Source organism: Melitaea cinxia, chromosome 26 (genome assembly GCF_905220565.1).
Source record: "Melitaea cinxia chromosome 26, ilMelCinx1.1, whole genome shotgun sequence".
In the NCBI taxonomy this organism is placed as follows: domain Eukaryota; kingdom Metazoa; phylum Arthropoda; class Insecta; order Lepidoptera; family Nymphalidae; genus Melitaea; species Melitaea cinxia.
This window is the reverse complement of record NC_059419.1, coordinates 8,869,671-8,888,258: the sequence shown is the minus strand read 5'-3', so window position 1 is coordinate 8,888,258 and position 18,588 is coordinate 8,869,671. Positions and strand designations below refer to the sequence as shown.

Genomic DNA, 18,588 nt, shown 5'->3' with positions numbered 1-18,588 from the left:
ACACCCTCTCTTCCCGTGGGTGTCGTAAGAGGCGACTAAGAGATAACAGAGTATTATGATATAAAAAGTTTAAATATGTGTCGATACGCTATATCAACCGCCTCCAGAGACCGTTCAACAGTTGATAATATTTGATAGAACTAGACAATTACGCGAAGACCTTGACTGCGACCCGCTTGTTACGTTCCTTCTGTTTTGCATGTCATGTCCTTGCCGCGGGGCAGCGCAATGTTCGTCTCATACCCTTGCTGATAAAGAGCCTGTCGTTTAACATATTAGCGATGCCCAAATGCTATCTGGTATTTTGCCTGCGATGCGCTTGTTGGGACGAAGGGCCTGGGTAACAACAACTACTAGGTATCTTCGTCTTTACTAACCGAAGAGAAGCTTCACTCTCCAGGATGGTAGCTCGCCATTGTTGTCTTGAAGTTTGGATACAGGTTTACCAGTGTGGTGGAGATGTAATAATAATATAGGTAGAATTATGAAGTCAGAAAGTTGTGTATTTGATAAATATTTAAGTATTTAATAATATTGTTATATAGGAACCAAAGGAAAGACTTGTTGCTAGTTACATTTAATGCGGAACTGATTTACCTTCATTAAATATAATAATTTAATACTTACAAACATATTTCGTAGTACCCGCACTAGGGGGGACATAAATATCAGTATTCATACCACACTAGATGCGATAGTATTTTGATATGTTTTTTTATTAAAGAATGAGGCAGTTCAATAATGGTTATTATTCTACTTCAATATATTTAGTTTAAAACACTTGTTTACGTTCATAAGATATACGATACATTATTGAGAGCATAAAACTTGAGCGTCTAATACTGGTAAACACTGAAAAATCGGTCAGAAGAAAACACGTGATAAAGATGAAAGTATTTGTTGTTTTTAGATTTATTTTTGGGCCACTTAGGTATTTTACGTGTTATTTTAATATTTATTATAACATAACCAAAGCGCTGTTGCTGTAACATTAGCTGTGTTTTGAAAATATCCAGACAGTTCAAAATCCCAGTCACTTGTAAACTTTAGTCAGTTAGAAATCCTAGTTAATTGTAAACTTCAGTCGTTTGTAAGCACCTCTACAGAAACTGCCGATCTTACCCACCACAGGAAAGTTGAGAGCAATTCTATTTAGCTGTAATCTTCTTTAAGGTTGAGATACATCCTCAGAGGAATGTTCTAGATTTCAAGTAGGGTATATTCAGCTGGAACAATGATCTACGTAAGATTGCCGGTGTAGGCTGAAAAAAAATGGGAACTTGGGGAGTCCTATAAAAAAATCCAGCCGTGCCCTATCCCAATAAAAGTAAAAACCTCTACTGTACGTTTCCTTATTAAGGAAAAACAAAATCCACATTTTATTAATATAAAATTTCTTAATAGGTACCTATATCTAAGAACACAATAATAAAATCAGATAGCGCAGAATAAACTCATAAAGGTTTTATTCCATTACGACTTCTTAACCTCAACTAACAAAATTTATAGAGAAACTAAGATAATGGACATTTCGGAAACTTAATATATACAACACTTGCATATTGATTCGAAAGATTCTTAATAAAGACATACATACTCACCTAAATTTCTCAAAGAAATCTCAAATTAGTAATTAAAAATATTAATAACCACTACATACTAAATAATTACACAATAATAATATACACAAATTAATATATCTATAAAGTACACACATGCCACATTCAGTTTCGTATAGTCTAAGGAATCTTTAAACGTATTCATTTGTTAACAAACTTTATGTGACTACCTCCAATATTTTTTACATTTTTTTGTTATTTGATTGTACGTAACTGACCCCTTTTAAGTGACTTCAAAAAAAGAGGTTACTCAATTAATATATATTTCACTCACTCAATATATATTTTATGTATGTGCTAGGATAACTTCGTCGTTTATGAACCGATTTTAATAATTTTTTTTTGTTGGGAAGGAAATATCCCTGGCGTGGTACCATGAAAACGAAACCTGGTTCTGATCATGGGATCCCAGAGAAATCGAAGGAAACTCGAAAATTCGCAATCCGTTTTTTTCGTTTGCTTGCAAACACAATTATTATCTTTAAACTTTAATTGTTTCTTATGTAAGTGAGTTATATTATTCTTATAAGAAATAAAAATCTTAAACCTGAAACCTAAAACCCGAATAAGAATGCACGGACCACAAAGCTTTAGGTATTTATACATTTATTGTTTGGCTCTTTCGTTTGTAACCTAATAATTCGGGCGTCGCTTCGCCAGTTAGTGTATTTTCAGCCGTCATGTGTTTAAGATTACTTTGTACTTAGAAAATAAATATTTTATATGTGTATGACCAATTGGTATATAGCAGTATATAGGTACAAAGTATATGATATGTATGAGGTACATATTAGCTAAAAAAAAAATATGACGAAAAATTTCGTCACATTAACAATCTACAAATTATATGTTTACATTTTTAACTTACTGTATTTTGGCTCAAGCAGCTATATAAGGCTGTGTGGTTACGGCAGCAAATATAGTCACCCCCTCTCTTCCCGTGGGTGTCGTAAGAGGCGACTAAGGGATAACACAGTTTCACTACCACCTTGGAACTTAAAAAGTCGACCGATGGCGGGATAACCATTCAAGTGCTGGCTTCACAGGCCTAAGACGGGTAGCAGCGTCTTCGGTGTGACAAAACTAGCCCTGCGGTCACCAACCCGCCTGCCCAGCGTGGTGACTATGAGCAAAACACATGAGTTCAAGCCATTTTCGGCGAGAACTTATGGAGGCCTATGTCCAGCAGTGGACTGCGATAGGCTGATGTGTGTGTGTGTGTGTGTGTGCGTGTGCTATATAATACAGAAATGATAGATAGAAAACAGAAATGAAATATAGATATTAATTAAAATTTTAGAAGCGGTCATTTGACCGCGTCGATTCAATATTAATTCCGTTCATTTACGTTTTTGAATGTACGAAAATAAAACAATATATCCCTATAGAAAAAATCTGAAAAAACATGAAAAAATGCAGACCAAATTCTCATAAATAGGTCATCGTCAACACCGTCGCTACACTAAGTCGGGAATCTGTAGACACAGTCTAGACAAAGTTCGCTATTAGGTATATTATATTTGAAAAACCACAGGTCCTCGCAAAAGAGTACCGATTCCAACCAAGGATGATCCGTGAGGCTATCGAAAAAAAAAAAAAAAAACTTAAATTATAATAGAGAAGATGGCTGGCCATCACCACCTACTTGGGTATTAAACTTTAGGCTTTTAAAAAACTTAATAAACCGCGATAAAATCCGAAAAAGTTTTTTCATTATAATGAGTTGAATTCGCGTAAACATAAGAAAACAATATGTGAAGTTGCATTGACAATTTGAGAAAAATACAAGCTTTGACAGAAAAACATTTTCAAAACCCAATCAAAAGTCATCAATCTCAATGATTATTATTATGGAGCATCAGTCAAGCTACATTCCAATTTGCTCCCACTCAAACAGAATGTACTCAGCGTTTGTGTTCTGAATTTTGTTTACAGTACTTTGATACACCATTAATCTTGGGATTAATGGAGGTAATATTTACGTGCTACCGAGAATAAGAGATTGGATTCTGCATTTAATTTTAGCAATTAATGAGATGCATAATATTCACATTTTAAAAGCTTGCTTTACTTTCCATCCCAATTGAAATTGAAAACTTTAGTAGTAATATGTATCTACTACTTATGACAACAATATTAAATAAAGAATAAAGAATATAACACAGTAAACATTTAATTATTTTAAATTAATCAAAATAAAAAATGACTAGAAGTTAAACGAAATATATGCTCAGCAGTGGATGACATGAAAAATTCTCTTAGCCTATGTTGAAACTACACAAGGCACTGATGCAACGACCCCCGTAAAAAACCCAAGGCTATTTTTCAATACGGCTTGGGAGGATATATGGTTATATTGGTGATGGTCTGTTTGTTTCGTTGCATTGGTTTATGTTTATCGTTTCTGATTTATAAGTCGTAACGTAATGTTTTACAAATAAAAATGTTATGAAATAAATATAATTTCTAAAATAGTTTGGAAATAAACAACTAAGAACGTATAGTAAACTTATATATTTTCTTTTACTCTAATTAAACTTGGTAAAAAATTTATTGACAAATACAATATTACATGCAAAAAAATACAAAATGACATGCTTAAAAAAATTGAGTATTGATATGCTTGAAATGTGACCAAAATTTTCTTTGATGTTTGTCAAACTTACGTTAAATGAGTAGACAGATGCAATTAACGTAAATTAGATTTTCACTTTTAAATCTTTTTTTCGTGTCGTTGTTTGCTTGCAAAGATATACTCGTAAATAATACCAGTGGACCCGGCATAGGTTGTCCTGCCCGGAATACAGCTACCAAATTTGATTATATGTAATGCCGACATGCAGAGGAGCTTGAAAACTCCTAATTATTCAATTAAAAAAAAAATTACAATGATTTACTGTACAGTAAAAGTTGATAAGAACGTGTAAATAATCCGTTAAAAACTGATGAAATAATGAGGGTGCTACATAGTGCAAATACAATTGGTCTCGTGGACAAGGCGCAGAAATAGCAACTACACGCAGGAAAGCTCATCTATGCCGGACTAACAACGGGCTTGTAGTATTTGGTGAAATCGCGAGTATACCCCTAGTGGCTACATCGTGGCACTTACAGTTACCGTTCAGTAAAATCAACAAATTTTCATTTTTTTTTAAAACTTCTGAAAAAGGAGGAGATTCTCAATTCGACTGTATTTTTATGTGTGTTACCTCATAACTTATTAACTACGTGTACAGATTTTAATGATTCTTTTCTATTCGAAAGGTAGTGCTCATGTATGGTCTCATTTAAATTTGAGTAAGATTTTATTAATAGATTTTGTGTTATCCCAAACAATGTGTTACGTCGTACTTGTCGATATAAATTAAAGTTCTTTTTATTGATTGAGGACAAACACTTACCTTTCGTAAGAATAATTCTTTCTTAAAGTGATGTAAAATTGTAGTTTTTAGTGACTAGCCTTCTAACCTTTGAATGTTGGTTCAATTATATTGTGGCACAGTTTATAGTATTCGAATGTTGGTATATTTACATTCAAGTTGACGATGCAAACTTATGGATAGGTGTTGAGGTATTGAATTTAGGTAGAGAGAACAGCTATTAAACAGCTAGCAAATAATATTAGCTTAGTATCAATTTATCCGTTCACTAACGTTCGATTAATGAACCTCTCCACAATACTTGATAATTGATCTCTGGATAATAAGACAAGTAAATTTAAATTGTAGGCATTATACTGTATGATTTACAAAAAATAATTTGCTGTACAAATCTGTTGTAATTTTTAATCGGAATGTGCAACAGTATAATTATCGTTAATATTGTTTTACATAGTTATAATAATAAGCATACACATACATTCCAAAATGATTTACATAAATCCACAATACGGCCAAATATAAGTTAATTCCCAAAGAGTTCCAATCTAAAAACATAGTTTAAAAGTACTTTAACTTTGTTATAAATTAAGGTCCCTAAAAATCCTTAGTAATTTTTAAATATTTATTTATAGTAACTAGTGGTCGCCTAGTGGTCGAATTTCGGCCATAATTAATTTAAATTCTAAGTTTGAACATTATTAAGGTTTTAATGAATTTATTATGGTTATGTTTGACATTCAGTGTAGACAAATAATACTAATTTATAATCTATTCTTAATTTGACGTCAGACTTTAACAATAAACAAAAAATTATACATGCGTGAGTGTGTCGAATACATGGTAGTGTGTGTAGGTAATGTTTTTTTTTTTTAATTTAATGTATATTTTATGTATAAATTAAAAAAATAGTAGCATTCTGCACTCCTTCTCTATATAAACTAGAAGTGTGCGAAATTTCATACTCCTCCGTACGCGCCATTTCCTTAAAAAGGGGTACAAAGTTTTTGCTTCACGTACTAATATATAGAATAATTACCGTTACTTTTGTTTCACGGCTATCTGATGATATAGATATGTATCATATATGATACGAATACACTCACATTCCGATATGAAATTCAGCGACCCCATAAAATGTGTGTTAACATCGAATTTCAAAGCGATTCAAGCTATATTTATAGAGTGGCGAGTTTCCTCAGCTCCGACACGTGGGATAGAATACTTCAAACCAATATTACTAAAAGACGCGTAGACAAGTCATACCGCGTAGTTGTAGTGTAGATTAGACTAAGTTTTAGTGATTTGTGTTGTGCTTACGATAACGCGGTAAGTTTCAATTGTTTTTTATAGTATTTTTTATGATTTAGTTATAAATCGATCAGGGACGGAATTTATTACTTCATAATTTCAAATAATGTATAACGGTTTTTTACGTGCTGTTTCGTAAAATAATTTTAAAAATAATACTAAAAATTGATTTAATAGAATGTGTTTTTATTTATTTATTTAAAATATGTATATTTTTCTCGTACTAAACATATTTAGGATTGAAATAAACAATCGCAAAACACGTTCGTCATATTCCTTTGTAACTAATTAATTTTTCATTATTTCTCGTTGTAGAGACTATAGTAACAAGTATTTAGCAAACAATAATATATTTAAAAGTTTAGTTTGACACAAAAACCTAATTTTGTACCACCATCCGTGTGTGACCATTTCCTTTGCTCTAAGGTTACCTGGAAGAGATCGCTTTTTAGCGATAATCCGCCCTTTGTACATAATGAATATATTGTTAATATTTATCTTTCTTTGCTATGTATCATTTCTGTTTTTGGTGTACAATAAAGTGTATTATTATTATTATTATCTATTACTATTTGTAGTCGAAAATATTCAACACTGAAAGAAGGTTTTATTAATATAATGCGAATCATAATCTATATTTACCTAGCTATAAAAGTATTTTATTTCACTGTATCTTATAAAAACACTGAAATACGCCCGAAAAATTTTTTTTTCATGACAGTATAAAAAATCGCAAAAACTAAGACATATTATGACATTCATAAAAATATATAAAGATTGAGAAGAGTGAAATATATTTAATTATTTATAAATTAATAAATTAATACTTGTAATATGATATCTTACCGATTGTTAACTAAAATAGCTCGAAGACAATTCGCTCGTAAGTTTACGAATCAACGTAATCTGCCAAATATCATTAGATAATTATACATTAATAGTTGTAAAAAATAGCGAGTCGTTGAAGCTAAAGTTTAATTGTATACTTTCAGTTATTATTAATATGTTTTTCGAAAAAATTAATGTATTTTCAAGTATGACAATAGGCTATTTTAAAATTGATTCTATCACTTAGTCATATTCGTTAAAAAAAGTGAAAAAATTATAAGGGGTTTATTAATCACGTGAAGTTTTTCAGAAATTTTTAGCCCCCCACCCTACTAGTGATATGTGGTGAGGCTTTATACTTAGGCTACAACTTCATATTCAAAAATCACGTTTTTTGAAAAATATATTAAAATTTTCAGAGTATTATCTGCACTAAAAGATTATACCTGTATGTATATACATACAGGCATAATCTGATTAAAGTTTGGAATTTTATTAATTAAGAATGCAGGGTTCTTGTTGTTTTTTTTTTTTACTTTAAAAACCGCTTCTTCAACGAAAAATAAATACATGTGATATCTCATTACAACCTCCCTACCTTGTGATATTTCTTTTTTTTTCCTAAAAATTTTCTTCCTTTTTCGACCCTTACTTGATTAATGGACAATCGTCATGCCTAACGTGGGATGATTTCAGAAAATTTTATACTTTTAGGGTTTGCGTTCAAAATAAAAATATTTAGCTTAAAATTAGCTGATTTTTTTATAATATGGTTTTTAGCGTTAAAAAACTACCGATAAAAATACTACATGTAATGGAACTGAGTATTTACATAGATAGCTGAAAATCCGGAATTGAATTGTAAATACATACTTATTTTTTATCCCGACATTCCCGGTTAAGTTTGTATACTGTATTTTTCTTTGACTTACTTTTTGAGTGTTCACTAAATTATTAATCATTAACATTTTCACTACGAGTATGACTAACAAACAATTATCCGTTTGAATTAAAAATAATTATTGAGACTTCGCTAAATTGACCACTTGACAGCTGACGAACAAAAGAAAATTCAAAGTGCTTAACTTATCGCCACCTGTCAAATGGTTTTGTCACTTGTCACGACTGTCAACGGGTGATTAATTTTAAAATTTTCAACACGTTTACTTTCACGTATTGTTTAAAATGTACGTCTCAACCTAATATTTTTTATAATAATTATCAATAATTATTATATTTTCTATGACGGGATTTTAATAAAGTGATTAATATTTAAAAACTATTGATTAACAAAACAGCAACGGCGCATTTTTTTAACAAAGTAAAGGCAAATACTAAAATTATACTGACATGATAAAATGACTTATGATTTAAATTGCTCAATCAGTGGAGCTTTTTTGTTGCGTTAATAATAAATAAAAGAAATTCTTAAACATTTCCAAGTAGTGTGAATCCTGTGTGGTTCACAAACACATATACAACACACAAGCACTAACCCCTAGATTAATATGTCCTATATAAATATTTATGACATGCTGAAATCGAGCCCACAACCGCTTGCATATCAGTCAGTTTCTGCTACTGCGTCGTCAAATGAATAAAAGTAATTATTGCTCTAATATATTTAATTATCATTAAATTATATTAGTTATTAATTAAATTAATCGAAAACATTTTTGATATTACAACATTTTGTTTAAAATAACTCTTCAATTTGTCCATTTGCATTAAAGACATTTCTCACACTTTCTAGTATTAAATAAAATAGAATGACACTCATTTTCTTAAAAAAAAATCTTACTAATTTCAAATGTCTAGTTCGAAACTAGAAATGTCACTAGAAAAACACGCTTGCATAATTACCGTACGTAGAAAGATGGACAGGACAATTTGTCATATGTCATTACAGTCAACAATTGTAAGGAAAATTGGAACATTTTCCAAAATATACTTGTTTTTATTTGATATTTTTGCAAGACGCAAAGATTTGTTGTTTTTCTATGTTAAGCAGCTGCTACCCGCGGTTTCCTGTCGTCCATGTTGTAGTGTAATTTTTGTCTCCGAACCCTAATTCTTTTTCTAAGACAAATTTATCTTAAGATAATCATTGTAGCACGAGACTAAATGAAACCTTTGACATACTACCCATCAAACACATTCCTGAAATATTTGTACAATATAAATATCTGCACTGAGCGGGATCGAACGCACGAACATCGACATTAAACCATCACTACATTTTAAATATAGAACGCGTTTATTACGCAGGTTGTATAGTCAAGATTTGTTTTTGAAAATTATTCGTTAATATCGGAAATAATGGAAATAATCAATATACAATTGATTTTTGATTGATATTTGATTGAAATAAAAGTTTTTTTTTAAATTATAATTTAAAAAACAAACAATAAACAGTTTTGTTAGTAATTTGAAGTTATTTTTAATTTTGATTTTGTAACATAATACATTAAAAATTGATGCGACAAATACACCAATACAATTTCTAGTAATTAACAGTTTAAAAAAGAACAAGAATGTACGTAAACCAAATTTAAACAAGATAAACAGAAATTAAAGTATGTCTGGTTATTGTTAAATCAATAAAAAAAAAAAGTAATTTTGCACGAGCCCAGTTTCATTCAACTAGCATTATAAATTTAACTAACCAACCATTATAAAATTACTGATTTATCAGTGATCTAATTCTGTGAGATTACTGTAATAGTAGAACAAGTTTAAGATTTTGACAAAAAGCAACTCAAGTATTTTTTGATTAGATATCAGAAATTTTAAGTTCATCGTTACCTCAAACGGTCGTTTAATATTAAATTTTATGGATGTTGTGTGTCACTTTTATGTAATCTATATATATAAATGAATATTTGTCTGTATATATTTTATAGAATCGTAAACTATGTATTTGATCATGTCATGATCTTCAGCAAAGTGTTGTGCATGAGCCTACAAAGGTTTTTGAGTTCGCACGACCAAAAAAAAAGCGTGGCAACGCGCACAGGGTACAGCTATTTAGTAATAAAATTTTCAAGACGATTTGCTTTTGTTTTGTTTCCAAGCTAAACACGAAACGATCACGAAAACGTTTTGTATTTCAATCAACGCGTATATAGCGGTATAAATTACGTTTTTTAAATTTTGAAAAAAGAAAACATGCAATTGCCTGTTACATTTTTAACAGATAATGTAAAATTATTGTCTCTAAATTAGAATAGCAGAACTTTTTCTTAGAAATGACTAATATTTATGTTATCGTAGTTTTTATTACTAATAACTGCTAAAAGAATGTCTGTTTATTGAAAGCATCTATAATTAGTTATTGGAAAAACGTATCACATAGTTGATCATAACCAGATAATGTAGTCGACACTGCACACATTGTAGTTAGCTTCAGTGATTTAAAAAAAAAAACCAGCCAAGTGCGAGTCGGACTCGCGCACCGAGGGTTCCTTAAAAAACATTTTATTATATGGTGTGACTAAAAATTTATGCTTTGCGTAATTTACGCTTCATTTGTGCTATAAGACGTTGCTTCGTACCAAATTTGAAGATTCTGAGTTCACGGGAAGTACCCTGTAGGTTTTGATTCCCTTGCGAGCGTCGAAAATTTGCAATATAAACAGCTGTATCTTTTGATTACTTTGACTTAGAAGTTTGATTTTTTCACATTTCCAAGGGACAGTAAGTCTGAATATTTAATATGAATATTAGATATGAATTTCGGTTTGATGCCTCCACGCGTTCCTGACAAAAAGGGTCTTGACAAACAGACGGACAACAAAGTGATTCTATAAGGGTTCCGTTTTTCCTTTTGAGGTACGGAAACCTAATTACTTATTTTCCAAGCGTACTCTTTATATATTAAAACCTTTACAAACTTCTAATAAGCTCTGAGATCCTAGGTAAAATAATTCTTTAGAATTGCCGCAAGCATTCTTAACATATCTTTAATCTGAATAAGCGGTCTAGTATTCTCTGGTAACGTTCTATGTTTACAAATCCTGAATATTTCTGGCATAAAATCTTATGAATTTGTGTCGACTACAATATAAATATATCAGCTGTGATAGTCAGATCATTTGGAATGATTTCAACGTCTACTCTCACCAACCTTTTTAAGTTTAACCAGATATTGTCGCGCGTTAAAAAAACTAATCTATATATAAATTAAATTTTTAACGTGACGAACTAAAAATAAAAAACTAACTATAATTCAATAAAAGGATAGTTCTCTTATTCTGGTGTCATACTTGCAATATCTCCTTTCTAACAAAAAAAGAATTATCAAAATCGGTTCATAAACGACGAAGTTATCCCCGCACATACATTTAAAAAAATATATATATATACATATATATACGATAGAATTGAGTAACCTCCTCCTTTTTTGAAATCGGTTCAAAAAAGTGTGTTACTTCATTTTTAAATAATGCCAATAAAACAAAAATAAAATGATAATTTATATAGTCATATCCCTATGATAAAATATAGCTATTCTAAATTGTCAAACCTTGAGCCTACGTCACAGCCTTGACACGAAGGCCGTCTCAGCCTCCAGGCCGCCCTTGCTTCAGCCTCGTGCGACCTCGGCCTCTAGGACACCGCTAAGGTCACAGGGAAGTGTTACACGTGCCCGGGATTCAGGGCAGGCCTCTTTCGAGGTCGGGCTAACCTTGTCGAAGGACGAAGCTAGGGAGCTTTTCCTTGAACTTTAGTACTTTTAACCTTGTGTAAGGCCGTTCCTTTTATATGATCTGTGTCATATATTGATTTTTTATTGTTTACAAATGTGTATGTGTATTTAAGGGCTTATGTATTATTATACGTATATTAAATTTAAAAAAAAGTATCGTCGCTGTAGTATTAAAGTAAAACTATTGATTGCTTATATGAATAGGGTAATGGAATAGGATTTTTTTAAAATATTTTTTTTTATTGATATGATTTGATAACTTGTGAACGGTGGTGTTCTTTGCCTGGTTGAAGCTCTGAATGGTTAAAGCTTAATCCACTATGCAACCTTATTACGGTTTTGCGGATTGTTCTCTTAATGTAGATTTCTTACGCCATATAGGAGAAGGATCGGAGCTTAATCCACCACGCTGCTACACTACGGGTTGGCGGCTTGGAAGTGAATACGCATTGTTAAAGATAACTCTAAAAGTACTTATCAGATATCAATCAAATTTTTAATGGGATTACACGATAGGTACCACCTTTCGTAAAAAAAAATCATTGAAATCGGTCTACCTAGTAAAAATTTATGAGGTAACACACCAAAAACAGTTGAATTGAGAATCTTCTCCTTCTTTAAGCCGGTTAAAAAGAGCGATTTTTACCAGACAATTTTAATCATAATAGTTGTAATATTTCTTAGGTATCATCATCATTATTTATTATTTACTATATACGTGATGAAGTACAGCCATGAAGCATGGTTTATGTTCATGTATTAATAGAACAACTGTATTTACGTGAGTTTGTTCGCGTAAACATTGGACGCTTTGCTTCGCTTTTGCTTTTTTTTGTTTTGTATGGCTTGAATAGTTTTAAATGTTTGTTGATGGAATGAAAAATAGTCCCGATTTACGACGCGTACGATTTTGTTTTTGTGTTACCCACACATTAAAAAATTCTAAACGATTTTTAATATCATATCAAAAATCGACCGTTCCAGTGGGGATCGAACCTGCATCTCCGACTGACCGTGTCGGTGCTCTAGCCAATTAAGCTATGGAACGATGTACTCGCTAGATCGAATTTTTTTAAATTATTTGAATGGAAAAAAATATGTCTTCAAAATGGCGTTAAAAGATATTCATCTTCATCATACAACAAAATATAATTGTTAATGTAAATGAATCATGAGATTCTTAATGGAAAATATAGATACTACTGAAAAATACCCGCAAGGTATTTAGTAACTCGTTCTCTAATCTAAAAACTTTTTTTACTGGCTAACCTTTAAAATAATACAGAAAAATAAAATTTGGTTCACAAAACTTCCCCAGGAAATTATCAAGTAAATTTTTTTTCATTGAGATTATGTCTACAGTAGTAAGTAGAGTACTTCAATAAAAAAAAATATGTAGCAGTACTAGATAACAATACTTTATGTACACTAAGCGATTCGCTAGTACATTCTTGATCCGTACGGCCAAAGAATGGAACTCTCTACCAGCGTCTGTGTTTCCCGAAAGCTATGACCTGGGGATCTTTAAGTCGCGAGTGAATAGGTTACTTCTAGGTAAGCGTGCTCCATCTTAGACCGCATTTTCACTTATCATCAGGTGAAATAGTAGTCAAACGCCAGCCTATCTATGTATAAAAAAAACACTTAATTGCACTCAGAAATACATACAGGAATATAACATAATTATAAGGCTTATGGCATATGTAGACTTATCACATGAAGAGATCTCTTCCAGTCAACGCATGGTCATGAGTAAGTGTTTTATGCATTCATTTAAGGAAGAAAATAAAAAACTACTAGATAACTACTGTGTACCCTTTTTTACGAAAGTTGCGTGGACGGAGGAGTATGAAATTTCGCACACTTATCGCAACGCAGAATGCTAATATAAAAAAAAAAATTACACACACCACCATGTATGTGACACACACAAGCATATATACTCTTTTATTTAATGTGAAACTTATAATTTTAAATTAATTATAGTCGAATTTCAACCACGGCGACCACTAGTATGTATAAAATTGCTAACTTTTACAAAACATGTACTGACCTTTAATTAATTATAGTTCACGTAAAGCTACTAATGACATGGAACGTAGATTCTAGCAAAAGAACCAACAAGAATCTCAACAGCTGTTACTCTGCTGTTATTTAATAGAATTTACTTGTATAAATATGTCGTAGAGTAAAATAGTTAATTTACATATGTATTCGTATAATACAGTTGACAGATAATTTGTAAAAATCATAAAACGTAAATAGAATGTGATGGCTGCTCTTAAATCAAAGTATTAAAATTTTATAAATATAATAAAATCGTATTCTCAATTTCCTCTCGAGCTATGTTTATTTGGGTGACTGACGTATTTATAAAATGCACTGCAGTGGCTTGGAAGATGAAAGATTAAAAAATTTCTATTCTTGCATTTTGTTTTATTTATGTTCAAATGTATCGCTTGTATCACTCTAAATTTTTACACTAATATTTAGAGAAATGTTTTAATTTTTTTTATGATCGTAGTGGATAAACTCGAAACTACTGAATCGATTTCAAAAATATAATTTTTTGTTAGAAATTTTAACCGACTTTAAAAAAGGAGGAGGTATATATGTATATTATGTATGTTCGAGGATAACTTCGTCGTTTATGAACCGATTTTGATAATTCTTTTTTGTTGGAAAGGAGATATCCTAAGTGTAGTACAAGGATGATGGGATCCCAGAGAAATCGAAGGAAACCCTCGAAAATTCGCATAACTTTTTACTGGGTGTACCGATTTTGATGATATTTAATTTAATCGAAAGCCGATGTTTATCATGTTGTCACATTTAAATTTCATCGAGATCTGATTACAACTTTTAGAGTAATCTTTGATAATGCGTATTTAATTGACTATTTTTTCGCCTACCTACGTTGTATTACTTGTCGATGTAATTGAAGTGGGTTTTTTTTTTCGTTTGCCAGTAAACACAATTATGTGTTAATTAAATCAAATCAAATCAAAAGATAACTTTATTTAAATAGGTTTCAAAAGCACCTTCGAATCGTCATCTCACAAATTAAAAATTTAATTATCGTTAAAAGTGGAGCTACCACCGATTCTGAATGTAGATTCTGTTGAAATGTATCGGGAAAAATTCAGCAGTTACTCTTTAAAAAAAATAAACTTATAACTAACTGTGTGTTATTACTGAGTGCCAAAGCTATGCTTTAACACCAAAAAAATGGAACAGGCAAAATCGTGTATAAGCGAATCATCAATCGTGAGTAAGCGATTACTGTAGAGTTTAGCGTATAGACGCCTGCAATCGAAGTATCGCAAGCGTGTTGCCGAGTCTACCCCCAATCCCCCTAAGGAGCTCTGCTCACCTTACTCACCACAGGAACATAACAATACTTGAAATCATTATTATTTAGCTGTTATCTTCTGTAAGGTCGAAGTACTTCCCCGGTCGAGCTGCTCCAAATTTTGAGCAGGATATGTAGGTACGGTTATGTCCTAACTCAGTTTTTCAGTATTATAATTTGTACATGTGTGGCAAATTAGTTGTAAATATTTAGTTGTCTTATATTATATTTCACAGCTTTTTGTGTAACTGTGTACGTTCTACCTCCTAGGGATCTTTGGTAGGGAATCATTAGCATTAAACTCGTCTTTTGTGCTGATATTTATGTGTGTTATGCAATTGAATAAATGAATTAATAAATATTACATAATAGTTACATATATAGTTTACTAACACTTTTTGATTACGTTTGTTAACAATGTTTAATAAATTAAAATTTGTATTGTTTTTTTTTTTATATTATATTGTTGATATTAAGATAATAACCTTTTTAAAGGCTACTTATATTTTTTTTACGATTCTACGTTTAAAAAGTAACTGTCGACTTTCTTGCAAATACTTTGTAACAAAACCTACATTCACCCCTTCACAGTAACTGCAATAAAAAAATCTTAGCTCAATCGTTTAAAGATAAATGCTTATAATATGCTTAATGCTTAATGCATACCTACATTTCAAGTTATATAAAAAAAATATATATTGTATTCTTTATAAAGTGACTTTCCAAAAACGCTTGTCAAGACTACAATACAATACAATACTAATATACTTTATTGTACAACCAGAAACAATACATGTAACATAGGTTAAAATATAACAAAAAAAAAAAAAAATGTACAAAAGGCGGTCTTATCCCTAAAGAGCGATCTCTCCCAGATAACATTTAGAAAAAGGACATGAATAGAAATATTGCGGCATAGGTGTACTTTAAAATGATATAATATTTAAACACATATATAACTATATATGCACTTAAATAGACATATTTGCAGGACTACTTGAATAAAACATACCTGTATGATTTTCATTTTTGTTTAAGTATCAAAACTATGCAAGTGTTACTGCGGAGATCGTCTACGTTATAAATAAAACTATTAACGTAATAATAAGCCCGTGATACTCAAATAGATTGTGAGTTCTAACACAATACGCTAATTACCAAGCCCGTGATCACGATAGTCAATCACTATACATCACACGCGGGCGAGGCGCCAGAACACCTGTCGCGTTAGACTAACTGAACAGCATTTTATATTATACTTTATTAAACTTTGATTTAATTTTATTTTACCGTCATTAAAATTTTTACGGATAATAAATCGTTTGATACAAAAATATCGAAAATATATTTTAAGATATCTGAACCGGTGAACTTCGTACTGCCATCTACTATATACATATATAAAAGCTCACGATGTTTTTCCGGAATAATCTCCAAAATTGCGAGACTGATTTTAATGAAATTTTGCACAGATATAACTTCCCTAAAAGGAGAAAGCCCTATGTCCAGCTGTGGGATATTAAAAGCTGAATCGCATCGTATGTAACTTTGTCTGACTTAAAATATAGGCTACAATTATTTCAATTGATGACGGCGATATTTTTTTTATTTTGTAATATAAATATTTTTATTACAAAATAAAAAAATGGTGGTACGAAGCTAACCAGGTAAGATATTATATATTTTGAAGTTATACTTCTTTTGGTGCGCCCACCGTCATAAAAGACCCGACACCTTGAAGTTAGCTAGTCAACAAAGAAGAAGTTAGCAACGTGAAGTTAGCTAGCCAATGAAGTATAGATCTTTACGTGCGTACATAAGTATACACACTTTTTTCCAATTTTCTTGTACACAAACCTTGTTCTGACTATATTGGACAAAGAATTATTTTTAAACATTTCAATGATTCATTTTTATGTATAAAGACAATCTCAACAAAATAGGGTAACACTTTTACTTATTAATAGATGAACTCGCATATATATTTAAGTTAATATTTTGGCTAAATAATAAATTATCAGATTTTTTATACAACTAGGTCGGCAAACAAGCGTACGGCTCACCTGATGGTAAGCGATCACCGTAGCTTATAAACACTTGCAATACCAGAAGTACTGCAACTGCGTTGCCGACCCAACCCCCAGTCCGTCCTTACCTCCTTACTTGTCACAGGAACACAACACCGCGTGAAAGAATATTATTTAGCTGTGATCTTCTGTGAGGTTCCTCAATCTGGTTTCCTCCAGATTTTGAGCTGGATATATTCTGCTGCCTTATCTCAGTTAAACTTTACACTAAACGAGTTGTCACATAAAAATATTCTGAAATGTTCACTACATTTTTATTAACCATTTGCACTCCGTTGCGATTTTGTATTAATCATAGTAAGTACCTACTATCTGTTTGTCTAATTTTTTAAAATGTTCCAATTTTGAAATCAATTTTAATACTTAATGTATCCTCAGCAGATAAATGGACGATGTTTATTGATAATTTTAAATCGATTAATTGGTCAATATATAATTGTTTAATTAAACGCCGTTGACAAATTTATTAGTTGTTGAAACATTCTTATTTTATTTTGAGCCTCGACGTTGAGAAACGTGCGTCAAGCCTTAAAATTATCTATAATTATATTAGCAATCATTATTTGATATGAAAGTTTGGAATAATATTTTTGGCTGAGTAGCCCGTTGGTGCAATTGGCAATGACCTTGATTTCTGCTCCAAAGGGGTTCAGTTCCCGCTCAGAGCCTAGGCGTTCATAATTGCTTTTTGTCTCCTTTATTATGTCTAATAATATTAGATGTAAGAAAATAAATGAATATATAAATAAATAAATAAATTGTATATAGGCATTATATATCGTTTGTAGTTTTAATTGTACTGAAGATATATGTTTATTAGTTGACCGATTCCTAATTAAGGAATCTTTACTCTTATTATTTTACATAGATAGTCTCGAAAGTATTCAAATCAAATTCTATTGATACAATTATGGTACATGTGTACAACAGTAATGCCAGTGCAGATTAAATAAGTCACACATATTAATATTATTAATCACTATTAGTTTATCGGCTATGTACGTTAGAGTCAATTATTTATGTAATGATGAGAAACAAATCATGATTGTAAAGCGTTTTAATTTTGCATACCTAACTTTTTTTTATACAGACAGAAGTCTTACGGCTGTTACTGTGGGGTAATGCTACCCAACGTTGCTACTGCACGTTTAATATATTTTAGCTATTTCCATAGTGTTATGTCTTACGGCCTGTTACTGTGGGGTAATGCTACAGATATCGAGACTGTATTTTTCTTGCATAATTGTGTTTGCTCGCAAACGAAAAAAAAACCGACTTCAATTACATCAACGAGTAATACAACGTA

General features: G+C 31.1%; 1 long non-coding RNA gene across 1 annotated transcript; it reads right to left on the bottom strand.

The window, feature by feature from the left end:
* Window positions 1–1,902: 1,902 nt before the first annotated feature.
* LOC123666568 lies at window positions 1,903–16,514 on the bottom strand. Its single transcript, XR_006745278.1, has 3 exons — window positions 16,504–16,514; window positions 11,246–11,247; window positions 1,903–2,046 (listed from the first exon to the last, which is right to left on the bottom strand). It is a non-coding gene; the product is annotated as an uncharacterized LOC123666568 (long non-coding RNA).
* Between the last annotated feature and the right edge of the window lie 2,074 nt (window positions 16,515–18,588).